This window comes from Pecten maximus, chromosome 12 (genome assembly GCF_902652985.1).
Source record: "Pecten maximus chromosome 12, xPecMax1.1, whole genome shotgun sequence".
NCBI lineage: Eukaryota > Metazoa > Mollusca > Bivalvia > Pectinida > Pectinidae > Pecten > Pecten maximus.
Window position 1 is genome coordinate 5,665,448 of NC_047026.1, and position 19,181 is coordinate 5,684,628.

Consider the following 19,181-nt stretch of genomic DNA (forward strand, 5'->3'; position numbering starts at 1 on the left):
TGTAATTCAATAACGATGCAAGTTTATCATCAGAAGATATGTGCAGAGAGTACCCTAGCTAGCCTACTGACAGCATTATGATTGATTACAGGCCAGAACAGACACTTGTAGGCAGCTCACATAGGACTCTCTAAGGACACGATATACAACAAATATACTTTTGGGTCGCGACAAACTGTGTAAACAAAAAAAGTTGTTTTGATGATAATTAACTTAAGTGAACATACTGTATACTTCATATTTTTTGTGTGTTTAAATTTTAGTGCATCGTCAAATATTAACACAATAATGAATGGCTACATCTACAATCGAATGAGGACACAATGTAAAAATGTAAATTTGTGATATAATAATTTAGCTTAGTGCTTTCAGTATCAAAACCGCTATAATTAAAACACCACTAAAATGAATTTGTTAATAGTATGAAAATAACAGTTTTGTGTCGATAACATCCATGCTAAAATTTTACTAATCTTTTCTTCTTTCCTTGTGCTTCCCCGGAAACAGTAAGTATATCAATGATTTCCTAAAGTCACCTGTAGATGATCCAATTATCTTCTCCGACTTTGTGGACGCTCCGTTACATGTGGACCTTCCTGACGTAACACGTCAGCCGATGTCGAACCCCCGGACATGCATGGAGGACAATGATGCGCCGCGATCTCCGAAGCGTCAGCTGGGTTCAGACCACTATGATGATTGTCCCAGATCTCCAAAATCTCCACGCAATGTGCCGTGCATGACGGATATCGGGACGTTGGTGCGACGTGTGAGAAATGTACGAATTGCTTATAACATGTATGCGCCTGAAACCCTAGTATGACCAGGATGTGCTTACAGTGACTTCAGTTCAAGTGTGCAGGCTGCTTTTAGACATTTATGTACTCTGTAACTTTCATTTTTATTTTTATGCATAAAAATCACAAACTGAGCCAAACCCTGACTACCAATCAAAGTGATGATATAATCAGTTGATGCATCATCAAGTTTACTGTAAGGAAAGAAAACATTGAAAATAGAATTAATATTGTATAGTTGTTTAATTTCACAGGGCCAATATTTCACAGTTGTCACTATTGGACCTAGCTCACAGATATTAAATTTCATAGTTGTCACTCTCGGACCAAGTTTGCAGATATTAAATATCATGGGGCCAATATGTCACAGTTGTCACTATTGGACCTTGTTCACAAATATTTGATTTCACAGTGCCAATATTTCACAGTTGTCCCTGTCAGACCTTTTAAGATTACAGATTTTAAATTTCACAGGGCAAATATTTCACAGTTGCCCATGATGGACCTCGTTCACAGATACAAAAAGTCTCCAAGCCTCATTTGCCTTATAAACATTATGCAGTTGACACTTCTTTACATTTGTTTATACTTCATCTACATTTTTATATATAAATATTTGCGAGGAATAACTGCAAAGATAGCAAAATTACCTCCTTTGGGAATATTACAACTATACAGTAGATGAAATTATGGCCTAGCTGTTTCATAATTTCCACAATTTGCTTCAAAGTTTTAGTAAAATGGCAAAAGGGACAGTCCCTTTTGATGAAGACAAAATTTGAGTTACTGCCTAAGTCTGTGAAACACTACGCTCCCTATCTAAATGTAGCGCCTAGCTTTATATTTTTGTAATTTTCTATCATGTCTGTTCCTCAAAGATTGCTAGGTTGCCATTTACAATAAGTGCATAGCTGAAAGAAAATGGCTTGCAACATGCAACCAACGAATGCAGATAGCCCCCTTACAGGCGTAGACCCACCACATCGGCGACTATTGATTTTACGGTTACGATATTAGTAATACAATTTACGTATACAAGTAAACAATGATCAGTGAACCTTTGATAGTAACACTATTCAAGCGACTCGTAACAAGTTGTTTAACTCAGAAAAGTTTCTTTCTAATCAGTCACAGGCATCGCTTATTTCGTATCTTGACCTTCACCGCTTCGTCTTAATTACCATATTTATCTTCTGATAAGCCCAGGGGACCAGCTCGTAAACACAAGCTCAATGTAGGGGCGGGCTCATATCACGTGACACTGAAAAAGAAGATAAAAGCATTTTTTATTGAACTCCAGACTAGACATGGGTGGACTTATGATCAGTCATGAGTTTATTACTGGATCGAGCTTGTAATTTTCAGTACTGTCAATCACTTGTATTTTGAGTGGGATTTATTTTCACATTAATATGCGAGGAAAGTCCATCATGAATTCAAATCCCTCGCGATTATTTGTACAAAAATAGCAACTCTAGATGGCATCCATGTTGATTCTATTGTTATCATAACTTGCTTTGAAAGACATCGCCATTGTTTATGCCAAATCATATAAATTTGCAAGACAAACAATATATTTTATTTCAGATATCTTTAGAACTTATCTTCATGTTGCCAACAATGCTGTCATTCCCCTATACAGCTATAGGTCAAAGGTCAAGCACCAGTGGCACAATAAATAGAGCTGGATGCTATTTTTGTAAGGATGCTGAAATGTTTAAATAGCTGTTTATAACATGAAAAATATATTTATTAAAACATCTGAAATTATAAAATAAGCTGTATTATAGGAAACCTGGCAGAGACGTTTACTGCTAGGATGACGAGTGATTAGTAAAAAATGTTATGAATGATTCGGAATATTAAAGTTAAACACTGCACAAACATGCCTATGGAAGACCTGTCATCTTCCAGGATTTGTTAATCAATAGTAATTTGCTTCATTTACCTTGAAAATAACTCACCTCACTCTCCAAACATAAAATATGTCATCATTTGTGAGTTTAAAGTCATTTCTAGATCAGCATTCAAAATCGTGTATTAGTGAATATATCTGAAGAGGCAAGTTTGCGAAATGAAATAAATTGTATTTGCAAAATCAATTTATGGTTTTATATGATGGAAGATCGTGATCATGCATTGCATTAATAACTTACTGCTGATAGTTGCTCATTTTAACCAAAGAATAATTGGTGCTAACGAAATGTTCTTCCATGGGTATTACGGGAAATTGTTGTAACAGTCCGTACACATCTGTTAAATTGTGGGACTCTGTGCTCACCGATTCATTACAAATCTTATCTTCGTTTGAATCGGTCCTTCATTAGCTTCGTTGGAAATATCAATGTATTTACCTTTGCCTGTCAATTTCATGAAAAATTATAAGAAACTCTCTCATGCTATATTTGCTTGTCTTAATTACTACCACGTGTAAGGTAACCAGCTTATATGCTTATCTTAATTACTAACGAAGTGTGAGGTAATTATCTTAATGGCTACGATATGCTCTTGGATTTCTTTAAATGAATTTTATTATCAGATTTGTACTTTAATATTGAACTTTAAAAAAAAAAGAAACCTCCATATCGCTGAGTTGTGTTTTTGAAAGGAGACTAGCTGGTTCAACCCTTTTGCATGAGTATTTAAATAAATGTATCAAAATTTAGAAAATCATTTTGTCTAGAAACAAATGGCCTGAAATCATCTTTGGTCAGTAGTTTGCACTGACATATGTAATTAGAAACTATCTTGATCAATATTTAAGGTGAAACGATCGATAGTTAAAATGCTTGGACGTCTTCTTCACCAGAATTTAATTGAAAGGCCAAGCATTTAAAATATAATGATATCTGACTTGGAACATAAACTGCTACATATATGTCCTTGGCTTATAGGTCACAAGGGTCAATTTTGTATAAACTTGATCAAATCTATGCCCCCCCCCCCCCCCCCCAAGATAAATGAATAGACCCTTCCTGTGTTTGATCTAGATAATACCAAGGTTAAGTATAGGGGTGGTCAATCTAATGGCAGGAATTATTAAAAACTTCTAATGATACATATCCAATAACTTGAAATTGCTAATTGCTTTTTCATTTTTAAGCCTTAAGACTATTTTCATGTGATTCAATCAATAGTATGGGGGGAAGGTTATAGCATAATATCTGCAGAGGAGTTATAACATTATCTAAATTAGCATTGGAGAGCACTCAATTGATTTATGTTCAGAGCTGGTTTGATATATGTCCCCTGTTCAGTTAATATATGGTTTTAAAACCTATCAAATTAATGACAAAAAAATAATCACCATGAAACAAGTTCATACGATTTAACAATTCATCAGAAATGTTAAAAAACAAATTAGCATGACAAGTACAGTTGATCAAACAGACTTCAAGTTCAACCAGCCATTGTCAGTCTGCAATAGCGATGAAAAGGAATTGAAATAAAAACTGGTATACAATGAATATGGAAAGTGCATTTTCAAAGAAGACAGAAGAAAGTAGGAATTGTGTGGGAGCAATAAATATATATAAATACCAAGAAGTCTTTTTGTAATGGAAACAGATAACATGAAGATCAAAGAAATTCAAAATTATTGGGTAGCAACTGGAGTACGGCTTTATACTGGAAACAAGATAAAGTATGAATAGTTCTTAATAAGAAGGGGTCAGCAATTTTAACTGCACCATCATTCTCCAGATTACAAAAAAAAAACTTTTATTCAACACAATATTTTTTTTTTTTTTTCTGTTTGGATTGGACTCAAAATTAAGAGGATAAGCTTATTCCCAAATAAGCCCATTTGGATCTAGTGACTTTTTAGTCCTGAGTATGCATGAGCTTATAACTGGTAAAATATATGGAAGGTCCTAGGTCAGGCTTATGCAAGGTAATTGAACATCGCAGAGTATAATTCATTTGATTAATTATATACCTTAAGTGTATTTTCTTCCCTGATGGTGGTCTATGCAATACAGTCCTTGTTTGAACATTATGATAGAGTCTAGATCTGTATAGTCATATAGACATATAGCAGGTCGTATCTGAGTGAGACAATCAGCCGCTGCCATGGTAACGTGTGAAAAGTGTGTGAAATCGTTTAGATGTTTATTACTATGATAGTGTAATATCACTTGTCAACCCTGCATTGATTTGTCATCCATTACAAATCTCATCAATCCAGCACAGAATTTATTGAAGCATTTGATTGGTCAAGCATTAATCACATGCTGATGTTTTTTTTTTTTTATCATTGGTCTTCCAGGCATGTTAATCATGAGAAGTGGAAGAGAATCGTTATATGATGGTACAATTACGTGACAAAGATGAAATAAAAACTGAATCATTTCATTGGTCAAGCAGAAAATGCTATCACACATCTGATTGGTCAAACATCCTATTTTGGTAGTCAGTGTTTGGTTGAGATCAATTAAAGCACCTTGTCAGTCAGTGCCTATGTAACTATACCTTAAGCATCTCTACGTTAGTACAGCTCATATTTATCCTGAGAAAAAGCCCAGCAAGACAGCAAAATCAACTTAACAACAAAGTTAATAATAAAATAGTATTTGTTAGTATTTTTCCTTACGGAGGTAATTGCAATATAGACATATGCATATGGCTTATTACCAAACATTGACTTATTACCATACACATACTTAATTATTATCAGAAACAGGTTTATTACCAGGTATGGGCTTATTATTAGACATAGGCTTATTTACTAGACATGGGCTTATTTACCAGGCATCAGTTTATTTACTACACATGGGCTTATTACCAGACATAGACTTATTCCCATACACAGGCTTATTACAGAACACTGGGTTATTTACGAGACATCATAGGGCTTATTTACCAGGCATCAGTTTATTTACCACACATGGGCTTATTACCAGACATAGGCTTATTACCGGACACTGGGTTATTACTGAACACAGACCTATTACCAGACATAGGCTTATTACCGGACACTGGGTTATTACTGAACACAGACCTATTACCAGACATAGGGTTATTACCGGACACTGGGTTATTACCGGACATGCTGATTCCCAAAGACAATGCTTATTGCCAGACATGAACTTAAAACTGGACACATGCAGGCTTATTAGAAGTCATGGGCTTATTGTCAGACATGGGCTTATTGCCGGACACTGGGTTATTACTGAACACAGACCTATTACCAGACATAGGCTTATTACCGGACACTGGGTTATTACCGGACATGCTGATTCCCAAAGACAATGCTTATTGCCAGACATGAACTTAAAACTGGACACATGCAGGCTTATTAGAAGTCATGGGCTTATTGTCAGACATGGGCTTATTGCCGGACACTGGGTTATTACTGAACACAGACCTATTACCAGACATAGGCTTATTACCGGACACTGGGTTATTACCGGACATGCTGATTCCCAAAGACAATGCTTATTGCCAGACATGAACTTAAAACTGGACACATGCAGGCTTATTAGAAGTCATGGGCTTATTGTCAGACATGGGCTTGTTACCATACATGCACTAATTACCAGATATAGGCTTATTGCTGGATAAATATGGTATGCACACACAATTCTCTACTGCTGTACAGCTGTATACTACAATTGTAATTAATTACTTTTTACATTCCTAGAAAAAAATATTTATGTTGAATATTACCTTTCTCATTTAACATTCAAATTTGGTTATTAGAACAACACTGATGTTAAATTTAATATTTTATGTTAATCATACCTATGTATATTATTATGTACCTAAAACATTTTTACACCTATATTGACAATCCAAGGTCATGTGTACAGATGACACCAAATTTACCTGTTACTGAACAGATATTCTTTAATAATATTTATACCTGCACTGGCTTACCTGCACACCTGTCATTTATTGTACTTAAATTAACCATGCTATTGTTGTGAGCTTCTATTTGGAATACTGCCTTCGGCACTCAGACCTGATTTTTTTCAAACTTTTTTTGTTTGAAAGTCTTAACAGGTATTTCGAAATGCACCTTTTATCTGTAAAATATGTTAATTTACTTTGTGTATTTTGTTTTAATTTTTCTATCAAAGCTTATACATGTACATATATTTTAAATAATTTGAACCACCGTGGGTGGACTGCATAATCTGAACATTTTATTTCAGAATTAAATTTCAATACTTGCATTCTGTCTAATCACCATCATTTTTTTTTTCTAAATTTGATTTGATTAACAATTTGAAAAACAAGTTCATTATCAAAATATTTGCATTGGATGAGTTATATGTACGGTACTCAGAGAAATTATTTGTATATTCATGTAAACAATTTTTTCTTTTCAAATGGAAAATTCATCATGCACATTGCCAGATTCTTTAGAAATGACTTTGATATCCTCCCCCCCCCCCCCCCCCCTAATGTGTTTGCAGAATTTCATGAAACAAAAATAAAATTCAGAGTTTGTTTAAGAAATTTTTTTGGACTTTACCTGCAATATTATAGAATATAATGTATATAATATGTATGCAATATATATATCTGAGAATATATGGTGCTTTATTTAAAAGTGTTTGGTGGTAGACAGTGATCGAAGGAAAATCTCACTTCCTGTTGATATTTTATCATCGTACAAAACTGCTGTAAAATATGCTTGTCATTGGTCGTTGCCATGGAAATCATGAACATATCAAAATTTTTTGTATTATTGCATTGTGAGGAAGTCGGTCATACAAACCTTAGATAATAGATCTAGTCATAATTTATTTTAATTTTAAATGTTTAGTCATAGTTATACAAATTGTAACTTTATGTCAAATCTGGAACCTACTGGTCAAGCATATATTCTTGGAAATTACATTTTCCTGGACAAGCTACATAATATTCTTGGAAATTTCATTTTCCTGGACAAGATACATATATTCTTGGAAATTTCATTTTCCTGGACAAGTATAGGTACATAATATTCTGGAAATTTCATTTTCCAGAACAAGCTACATATATTTTTGTGAATTTCATTTTCCTGTACAAATATACTTGTAGACTTGGGAATTTCATTTTCCTTGACAAATATTTTATGTCCCAGAGTAATGTAATAAAAACATGCATTATATATATATATGTATTAGAATAGAAAAATATTCATTTTAAGAGTAGAGCTGAATGTAAATTACAGTACATTGTATATGTAATTTGTAGAAGACTGTAGTCCAATATCACAAAATCAGGCAGTTATATTGATTTTATCTGCTGATCAGCCTTTAATTCCGTTTAATTTCTAATATGATTTTATTTGTATCACACTCATGTTATATTGTATGCTTTGTTGTTGTCTTAAGCGTCTCTACTTCGTTACATATCTTGCCTCAATCTTTTAAATTCTACATCTACCTCATTTACATAAATCTTAGTGTGTTTTTAAATATTTATTAAAAATTTACTTATATGATTTCTGGAGTTGTGGGGTATATGGGCGTCCATTACTACATTGTGTATTATGAGAACAAAAATTGATGTTTTTAGCTCACCTGGTCCAGACCAGTGAGTTTGTGATGCGGCGCAGTGTCCATCGTCCATCAACTTCACGCTAATAGTCATGAACTGCTGAGCAGATTTCAACCAAACTTCGGGTGGAGCATCCTTGGGCGAAGAATTAGTTTTGTATAAAGATGGTGCCTGGTCCCCAGGAGCCTGACAGTGTGGCCAAACAAGGGAAATGCACATAAAATTAGTTAAAATCCTGCTTCTTCTATATTAAAGGATTTGGCCTATATTTAGTGAAAATACATGGGAAATATGCATCAAATTGGTTTAAATGCTTCTTCTTCTGTAGGAATGGAAGGATTTAGTCCATAATTGGTCTGAAGCATCGTTTGATCAAGGGAAACCAATTTTGTAAAAATGGTGGTTTGGGTCCCTAGGGGCTTGAAGGATGGGGCCAAATAGGGGAAATACAGCAAATATTTTCAAAATCCTTCTTCTGCAGAAATGTAAAGTATTTCCCCATATTACTACATTGTACCATATCCTGGTGAGCGATACAGGTCCTCTGGACCTCTTGTTCGATAAAATCTAATAAAATGGGAATAAGTTTTATCACTATGTAATGAAGTTTTTCTTCTGATTCTAAATGTGGAAGTATTACTATTAAACTGTTGATTTTCCACTAAAGTTTGGAGAACGATTAGATAAATATCTACAAGTCTCAGTGGTGTAGATATACTGTTGATATACAACTTGTTATATATGTAATAGATTTCTATCAGGTGATTTACCTCTGTATTACTGCTGTTGTTTTATGTTTTCACACAAGTTTTCAGGTTTTTATCATTATCTGCCTCAAACAGGTAAAGTATGGAAATTAGTATGATTGTTATTTACAATACAATGATTTGTGATACAAATGTAAAATGTAAATTAAGTAGACAAAATTAAATTATATCATTAATATTTGATGTGCATCACTTATTATTATAATACCAAATATGTGTAGTTTTTGATATACCTCTCTACTTTCAGTTTAGCATACTTTTATATTGTGTAATTATTGTATCATATTATAACATCTGAACAAAATATAACATTTATACCTTATTTTGATGATCTCAAATATTTAACTCACCTGTTCTATTTAAAGTGAAATTATTGTCATATTAGTTGCTCAAGTTTTCAATGAAAGAGTTTTTTTCTTGGAATCCTTAAATAAAATCTTATTTCATGAAACTTTCCTATAGGACAAACAAGCTTAAATGATACAATTTGCAAAATAAATTAAATCCCTAAGTTTTTCTCAATCTTATTTATTTAAAACTCTTATGTCCTAGTCTTCAAAGGTCAACTGATATACAACACATATTTCAAAGGTCAAATTATATGTCCTAGTTCTTAAAGGTCAATAGATATGACCTATTTCTCAAAGGTCAACAGATATTTCCTAGTTCTCAAAGGTCAAAAGATATTTCCTAGTTCTCAAAGGTCAACAGCTATGACCTATTTCTCAAAAATCATCAAGGTATGTCCCTAGCTAGTTCTCAAAGGTCAACTGATATGTCCTATCACTCAAAAGGTCAACAGCTATGACCTACTTCTCAAAGGTCAATAGTTATGTCCTGTTTTTCAAAGGTCAACTGATTGTCGTAGAGCTCTGTAATCAATGGTCCACTATAATCATTATTTACATATTTATCGAGACCAGCTCAGGAAAATTGCTTTTGTCATCAAAGGTCAAGGTTTGATAGGTAGAGTGTACATTAATTGTTGAAAGTTAATATATGTTTGTGAAGTTCCTGTTTCTGGTGTGACCCTCCCCCCCAAATGTGTCCAAATGTAAAAACATTTTGTTGTTTATAAGACATTTTCTGTCTGGTTAATAAGACTAGGGCGCCTCTTGAAGATTTCTCTCTGGGACAATTAATATACTGGTAAATGAATCCAGATTTCCTCATCAACCCCAACACATTATAAACATTGTCAGATGGTGTATTTACACATTGATAGAAACTATCACACAGTGTATTGGTATATACACATTTATACTAAATATTCTGTCCTAATCTGTCTATCAGAAAACTTATACAGACCGATACTCTCAGTATCTACTAACATACTTACAATCTAATAATGTATAGATGGAGTGATCCCAACACGATGTTTCGTCCAGAAATTTATTCCTTCAGTTGTTTACATGTTTCGACTACAGGGATTTGATAATGACTACCCTGCAGTCGAAACATATAAACAACTGGATCACTCCTTCTTTACGTTACTACCTGGATTTTTGAGTGGGACCTCCAGTATCTTATCGGATCCGTGGCAGTTTCATCCGGATCAGCACCTAACTACACTTACAGGGACATTGTGTCTCCAACCCCCATAGTGTTTAATACTTACAATCTGTTTTCTTGAGAGCATGTATATAGATAAACAGTACAGTCGAACCTTATTATCTCAAAGCCAGGGGGGTCATGAAATAACATCAAGTTATCACGAGTATTCCAGGTAGTAGAAGTGTAGAATTTTTACTGCAGGACTGTTTTTTTCTCTCCTAGTTAAGCAAGGTCTTCGAGTCATCAAAGTTTGAGATGACAAAGTTTGACTGCATGTGAAATATTTCTTAATTTTATTGTTGCAACTCTCTTGATTAATACAGCTCAATTTCTTTAAAACTTTGTCAACTCTCCTAATTAATACAGCTCAATTACTTTAAAAACTTTAATCATGGCCAGACAAACTTTTGTGATTTACAGCCAGACAAGTATTTCCTGTCAAAATTGAAAGGAATTTCCTTGTGATGGCTTTATTTGATTACCCATCTACTCAATATGCATGTTTACCAATAGCTATGTCAAGACTGTTGCATCATAACTTTGGTCTTAAATATCCTATACAACACCCTCCTGTTATCCGTGGGGTCAACATGACAAGTCAGTATAGTTATAGGAGGAATTCCCTTAAGTTTATTTATAGATATTGTGGGAACCTTTTGTTTTATCCATAGATATCAAGTTTATTTATATATAAGGGGAGACTAATGATGTTTAATTATAGGTATCAAGTTTATTTATAGATGTACATGTATCATGGGAATATGGAAATTTAATTATAGATATTACGGGAATACCAATGAAGTTTATTTATAGATATCAAGGGAAAACCAATGAAGTTTATTTATTGATATCAAGGGAATAGGGATGAAGTTTATTTATAGATATCAAGGGAATACCAATGAAGTTTATAGATATCAAAGGAATACAAATAAAGTTTATTTATAGCTATCAAGGGAATACCAATGAAGTTTATTTATAGATATCAAGGGAATACAAATGAAGTTTATTTATAGATATCAAGGGAATACCAATAAAGTTTATTTATAGATATCAAGGGAATACCATTTGTGGATGACATGTTGTATTTATAAATTATTTATATATTGCAGTACAACTTGTCCCGTGGGATCCAACACCAGAAAATGGATCAACTCTAAGAATCAACAATGACTAAGGCCGTGCGGTCTGGTGTATCGCTTGCTCAGTGTTGTATTTGTCATACTCGTGCTGCACTTTGAAAGTATCAAATTACTTATCTAATGACATTTAATATTACATCATTAAACACTGGTTTTCATTTCCAGTTTGAAAGAAATTTTACTGTGCTGTTGTAAATATAGAAATGTTTGTCATCAATTTCACAAATTTAAGTAAATCAAAAATATTCAAATATAAAATTGTTATCCTCAGAAATTTTATCATCATGAGTATCGAAATTTGTGTAATTTCATCATTTTGGAGCAATTGTTATAACTTATAAGCATTAACAAAAGTGCATGTTCGAATAAAAATGATCATATAAGGACGTGCCACATATTCCACTATAACAAACAAACTGTCAAATCCCTGTGAATAAGAGAAATTAATTAATTTTATTATTACAGCTTTGGCTTAATTAATCAAATTAATATTGTAACTTTTTTGGCTACAGACCTTGAATAAATGTCCAATAGAATATCTAATTTGAATACTGTATATATTATTATCATTATAAAGTAATAAAACGACAATGAGCTATAAAACAGTATGACTTGTGTACCTTTAATGACCATACAAGGGGGATCCGTATTATATCAAAATACAAAATTGAAAATAAATATGTTGCACCAGGCCGGTCACTTTGTCAATGAATCAAGAATTCATCAACTGCCAAATGTGGTTTACATTTAAAACTAATGAGATGTTGTTCGCTCAAAAGAATGTGTATCAAACACCAATAAGTAGAGGCTCTATGTGGAAGGGCAGTATAATACCAGATATTGTCAATTATTTAAGTTTAATGTTTTAATAAGGATCAAACTCCAGTGAACAGTTCATAGTTATCTGTAACACGAAAATTATTCCAGTTTTGAATCTTTTTTAAGCTAAATGAATAAAAATTAGGTAATAAAATTTATATGAAAACCAAAGTTATTGTTATTTCATAATTTTTAGTGCCAAATTGCAGATTTTTTATTATGTGTATATATTGTATCTGCTTGATAACTTGATTATTAAAGAAGATAATTGTCTAATTTCTCAACCTATCATGGACAAGTATTCATAAATGTGCTCTAGTACGTGTTGCATGCTTGATCTTAGATTTTCATCAAGTAATGTTTATGAAGATATCTGTGTGAGGTTTTATAGCTATGCTTTAATTTTGTAAAATAAATGTGATATATAGTACCAAAAATTCTAATTCAGATACTTTCATGTTTGACATTAATTTGGTAATAGTGGGTTATCTCCCTTTATGATTATCTCCCCCTTATAAAGGCTTGAATTATGAACTTTGTGATTTATATAATATTTAACAGTTGAAATGTTATTTTTAGATAATGGAAAACAAAGTTAAACAAACATACCTCTAAAACTTTTAAATTATTTTTTGTTCATGTAAAAATTTTAGTAAATATCCTGTCACAAAAGAATTCAGAACAATATAAAAAAAGCTTGTATTTCATTTGTTAAGGATTAGTCTATAATGCATGTATGTGATGTTATTGTTACCAACAAGTTGTCCTGTCACAAAGAAATGAGTTCAATGTACACGTATGTAAGTTAATTTGTTTTATTTATTTGTTTACAGTTACTATTGTGATTTGTATATATCTGGTATTTGTTTGTTATGTTAATGTTATTACGTAGACAATATTACGATATTACGATATTACGATATTACGATATTACACCATGTAATTTTACAACAACTCCTTTCATTTTTTACCTGTAATGTAACAAGTTAATGATCATTATGTTTATAAAATTCTTGATTTTTTTTAGTTACTATATTTATCTGCTGCTGATAGAATATTTTGTTTTAAGTCTATTAAATCTATATAATTTAAATCGTTGACCAGCGAGACCATTTTGTTGACATGAATCCCTCTCTGTAATCAGATTGTACACGTTATGTACATACAGTGTAGATTTAAAGAAAAAAGAGAGTAAAACCTGTCTTTAATGGCCACTCATGGAGAGGAGAAAGTGTTCTTTATAGACAGGTGGTCTCAATAAAGAGGTTCATATATAGTAAATAAAGGCCACTCAAGGGAGCAGAGAAATGTTTTTTATATACAGGTGGTCTCTATATGGAGGTTCATATACTGTTAAACCTGTCTACAAAGGCCATTCAAGGGAGCAGAGAAAAGTGGTCTTTATAGACAGGTGGCCTTTATAGATGTTCATAAGTTTAATTGTTATATTAATTTCACAACCCAAACAGGTATTATAGACAGGTTTTCTTTTTATACAGACAGCTTTAAGACAGGGAAGTAGGTTCAAATATCTCATATTTTATTAATGTGGTGAATTACAACTGAGACACCGGAAAAACAAGTTATAATTGCGTTGATGAATCCTAAATTATGTACTAAAAAGGTGACTTTAAGAGTTATGGTATAAATACTAACAAATAATTTGTAGGAGACAAAAACAACTAAGTAAGCCAAGACAAACTTCATTATTAAAAGGTTTGTTACTCTCTTTGCTGTTTGTGTGACGTAATTTATTTCAAGGATTTTTGTATTATAAAGGGAAGAAAACTTTTACTGTAGTGTATCCTAGAGGAGCACTCTGACAAGTCTATATTCAATAAGATTGGGAGGGGGAGAGGGATTGGGACCAGCACCAATATGGAATCTGCTAAAGTTTTTTTTCTATTTGTTTTTATTTCCTTCCCAATATTTTTGTTCCCCTCAATTTTCTTCCCTGCATTTTTGTTTACCTTATATCAATCTAATTAAAATCAGACTTCTAATTACCGCTCCCCTACGATACACTGCAATACAAGTATTGTAGTGCAGTGTGTATTGTATAGTATCGTAGAGGAATGGAAATTACAAGTCTAATTTTAATTAGATTGACCTCATATGTTTAATTTATTCCAACATCATCCAAGACTGACCCAATTAACTGAACAATGATTAATCTTATTTACATTTTTGTATTGTTAGATACTTCAACCTCTCTAGTGACTTAATTCATTGTAACTTTAAGTGTACTTGTTATTCGAGATATTGGTCGCTCAAAATATGTGTATCTAACACCAATAAGTTGAGGCTCTATGTGGAAGGGCTGTATAATACCAAATATTGTCAATTATTCAAATTTAATGTTTTTATTTGAGATAAGAAACTGACAAGGTTGAAGACAATGACAGACATCCTCCTCTTACAAGATAACCTGTCCCTGTGTTAGTGGTAGTCCGAGGGTCATGTTGAGGTGATTAGGGCCCGATCACCTCCATTACTCCGCACACCACTGATGTACGACCTACAGGTGATGGTGTAACTAGTAATGAGGGGTTCTGTTGAATCTTCAAAATTTATTGTCAGTAAATTTAGGGTGTTGCTGAATCTTTAAATTCTTGTCAGTAAATTTAGGGTGTTGCTGAATCTTCAAAATTCTTGTCAGTAAATTTAGGGTGTTGCTGAATCTTCAAAATTCTTGTCAGTAAATTTAGGGTGTTGCTGAATCTTTAAATTTCTTGTCAGTAAATTTTGGGTATAGTTAACTTTAGATGTAGAAAAATCACAATATATTGTCATATTATAAACAGCTTTCCTTTTAAATTTGACAAAAATTCACCCATTCAAGTATATGTATTTCAATACACTCCTGATTATATTGTCAACCATAGGTTAACTTATTAACTAATTAACAACATTTTATTAAACGTAATTATTGGTGTGCTTTGTTTGTAGACAGACAGCGCTCCTGATTATATCATCGTTAACCATAGATTAACTTATTATTTTTCCGATATTGTTACCCTGATATTAAAACCAGTATGTTAACAATACTTCATTAAACATAATTATAGGTGTGCTATGTTAGCTGACGCTCCCGATTATATTGTTAACCATAGATTAACTTATTAACTTTCCAATATTGTTATCCTGATATTAAAACCAATATGTTAACATATAAAACATAATTAATTACTTAATAATTAATATTATTACTAATTAATACTTAATAATTAATTGATAATTATAATTGTGCTATGTTAGTGTAGACAGACGGCGCTCCCGATTATATTGTTAACCATAGATTAACTTTCCGATATTGTTACCCCGATATTAAAACTAATACACATGTATATCAATACACATTATATTAATGTACTGTTTGAATGACTATGTCTTTATCATGTAATATTTTTGTCACACCTGTAATCAACAGGTGACCGGTGTCCAGTCTGTTAAATATGTTTACTGTGATTTCACATCTGTCGTCCATGTCGGTTTTAGACAAACTCTGCTGTTACGTTACAGACCATTGACAATTGTAAATCTGTTGCTGAAGCTTCCAATAAAACAAAGAAATTAAACAGACTTGGATTTTTTCTACATCAGTCATAAACAACAGTGCTGTAGTGATTTGTTTTGTTTTTGTTTAATGTCCAATTAACAGCCAGGGTCATTTAAGAACATGCCAGGTTTTGGAGGTGGAGGAAAGCCGGAGTACCCGGAGAAAAATCACCGGCCTACGGTCAGTACCTGGCAACTGCCCCACGTAGGTTTCGAACTCGCAACCCAGAGGTGGAGGGTTAGTGATGAAGTGTCGCGACACCTTAACCAATCAGCCACCGCGGCCCCGTGCGAGGAATTGGACTTGGTCATGCTTTGTGAGACTTGGTTGGTGAGACTTGGTTGGTGAGACTTGGTTTGTGAGACCATACATCTTACAAATGAGAGCTGAGATTGTTTCTGTTTCTTTTCTTCAATCCTTTTTGGGTTTTTTACAATATAACAAGTCATCTCAAGCGATACAAATCCCCTCGCTTTTCAACATGTTTTTTGTTTGTTTTTGTTTAACATCCTATTAACAGCCAGGGTCATTTAAGGACATGCCAGGTTTTGGAGGTGGAGGAAAGCCGGAGTACCCGGAGAAAAACCACCGGCCTACGGTCAGTACCTGGCAACTGCCCCACGTAGGTTTCGAACTCGCAACCGAGAGGTGGAGGGCTAGTGATAAAGTGTCGGGACACCTTAACCACTCGGCCACCGCGGCCCCTGGCACGTCCTTAAATGATGGTCCGTACCTGGCAACTGCCCCACGTAGGTTTCAAACTCGCAACCCAGAGGTGGAGGGCTAGTGATAAAGTGTCGGGACACCTTAGGTTTCAAACTCGCAACCCAGAGGTGGATGGTTAGTGATAAAGTGTCGGGACACCTTAACCACTCGACCACTGCGGCCCCCTCCCCAGGTGATTGAAACACAAAGTTGTACAATAGATGACAGTGATTTAAGTGTGTAAATTTTCAGGACGATTGGATCATTAAAGGGGCATTCCTTCATTTGAATGAAGTTTAGGTCATCAAAATTAAATTTACTGGAAATCATCTATTTTTTCAAAGAAGGAAAAGTTATCATCTTTACATTAATATGGCAGTTTTACTCTCATGATAAACCAAAGTTCTTCGAGTATTAAGTCCTGAAAATTCTTAAATCGACCCGAAGTATCACTAATTACCACATAGACATACAGTATTTGTCTACAATACACCTTTTTCCTGTACATTTCGGTGATAATTTCATTACTTGTAGGCACAAACACTCATATAATCATCGTTTGGACATAGATTTCATCAATAGAAATTGTGCATGTTTCTGATGTCCGAACGAAGGAATGCCCCTTTAATGAAGATAGTTGTGCAAGGATATATTATTTGACTACATACCAGTCAATCTCTATGTCTCTGACTCGTCACGAGAGGATATTAGAGGGTGAAATGGGGTCTTTACTTAATGTCAGACTTCAGTGTCAGTAACTGTTTGGCATCTTTCATATCCAAGGGTCATATTCCTGATTAGTTATCTCCCCTTCACAGAGATCGTGAACATGGCCACTGGAAATTTAGGATGAGTGTTTGGAGTTAGTCCAAAGAATCAAGTGATAAAATTTTATTTGTTATTGACAGTGGGTCTGGTCCAATGAATTTTCCCACTTATGACAGTGGGTCTGGTCTGACTCCACTCGTGACTGAGGGTAGGGATACCATGTATACAATCTAATATTTCTTACAGTAACAAAAATAAGTCATATGTGTCATATTGCATTTTATTAAATAGCATGTGCAACCCTCCCAGTTGTTACATACATAAATATTCAGCAGCATGTGTTATCCAGCCAACTACATTATTTATAACAAACAGAAGAGAAAACCACATCCCTGCCGAGTACCCCGACAGGAATCAAACTCATGTCTTTGACGTGATATTTGATCCACTGAGCAAAAGAATCATACCTATCAGCCGAATGCCATAGACCACATTTAACACTATGTACAGTATAACTTGTCAAAATCAGCCGTAGGTGTCTAATCTGAGAATCCTTGTCTAATACGAATACCTGTCTAATCCAGACACATGTTTCATCAAGATTCCTGTCAAACAAGCACTTCAAAGTCCTTCACATGCAATTATCGATCATTCATGGTGTAAACTTTATTTATTTTACAACAATTGCAAAATAATTCATCTTAACTTATACTGTACTACAGCATCTCACTGCTTCAATTGGTATTCTTATTTGCAGTTATAAAAGATTATCAGCATTTATAATCTGTTTCTGACATCAGGTCGGTATGGACAGGTTATTCTGTACAAGCCACAATAGCAATATGCTGATAGCAATAACATCCAGTCAGTTAAGACATGTTATTTTTTTTATAAACCACAATGACAATAAGCTATCTGGTCAGTTTAGACAGGTTATTTTGTTCAAATCACAATGACAATAAGCTGGTACCAATGACATCTGGTTCGTTTAGGCAGGTTATTCTGCATAAGCCATAATTAAGTTTACAAAATTGCAACGATACTGTATACGGCTTTGTGGTATCAACATTTCATGCTTCCTGTTGTAAAGTTCTGGTAAGTGAATCCATGCCAAGCAGAAAATAAAATTTCAAAAATATCTATTAAAAGCACTGTATATCAATAAAATATTCAATGTGACGTGGGATGGTTGTTATATAAGACTACAGATATTATTACATAAAAGTGTATATATACATGTATGTACACATATATAATATGAAATCTAGGCATAAACATAACATTTAGTTCATTTCTATTTAAATGACCCTTTTATTTACTTTTTGTATGAGCGATAATGGCCATCAATATCTCCAAAGACATTTTAATTCATAAATTCCAGCTTAATGAGAACTGAGTCCTAACAATTTAGAAATTCCTGTCAATCTTTTCAGATTACCATATTTCTTCTTTCAATTTCTGGCCTTTAATGGATGAACACACAGAAAAACATGATATACATGAAGATTTTTTTTTTGCTTTTATGATGCCATGAATATCATAATACAGTCAAACCTCGATGATTCGAACTTCGTTGATTCAA

The 19,181-nt window shown here is 33.4% G+C and overlaps 1 long non-coding RNA gene across 1 annotated transcript; it reads left to right on the top strand.

The window, feature by feature from the left end:
- The first annotated feature begins 358 nt into the window (after window positions 1-358).
- On the top strand, window positions 359-16,145 carry LOC117338741. Its single transcript, XR_004535027.1, has 2 exons — window positions 359-778; window positions 11,719-16,145. It is a non-coding gene; the product is annotated as an uncharacterized LOC117338741 (long non-coding RNA).
- Window positions 16,146-19,181: the final 3,036 nt, after the last annotated feature.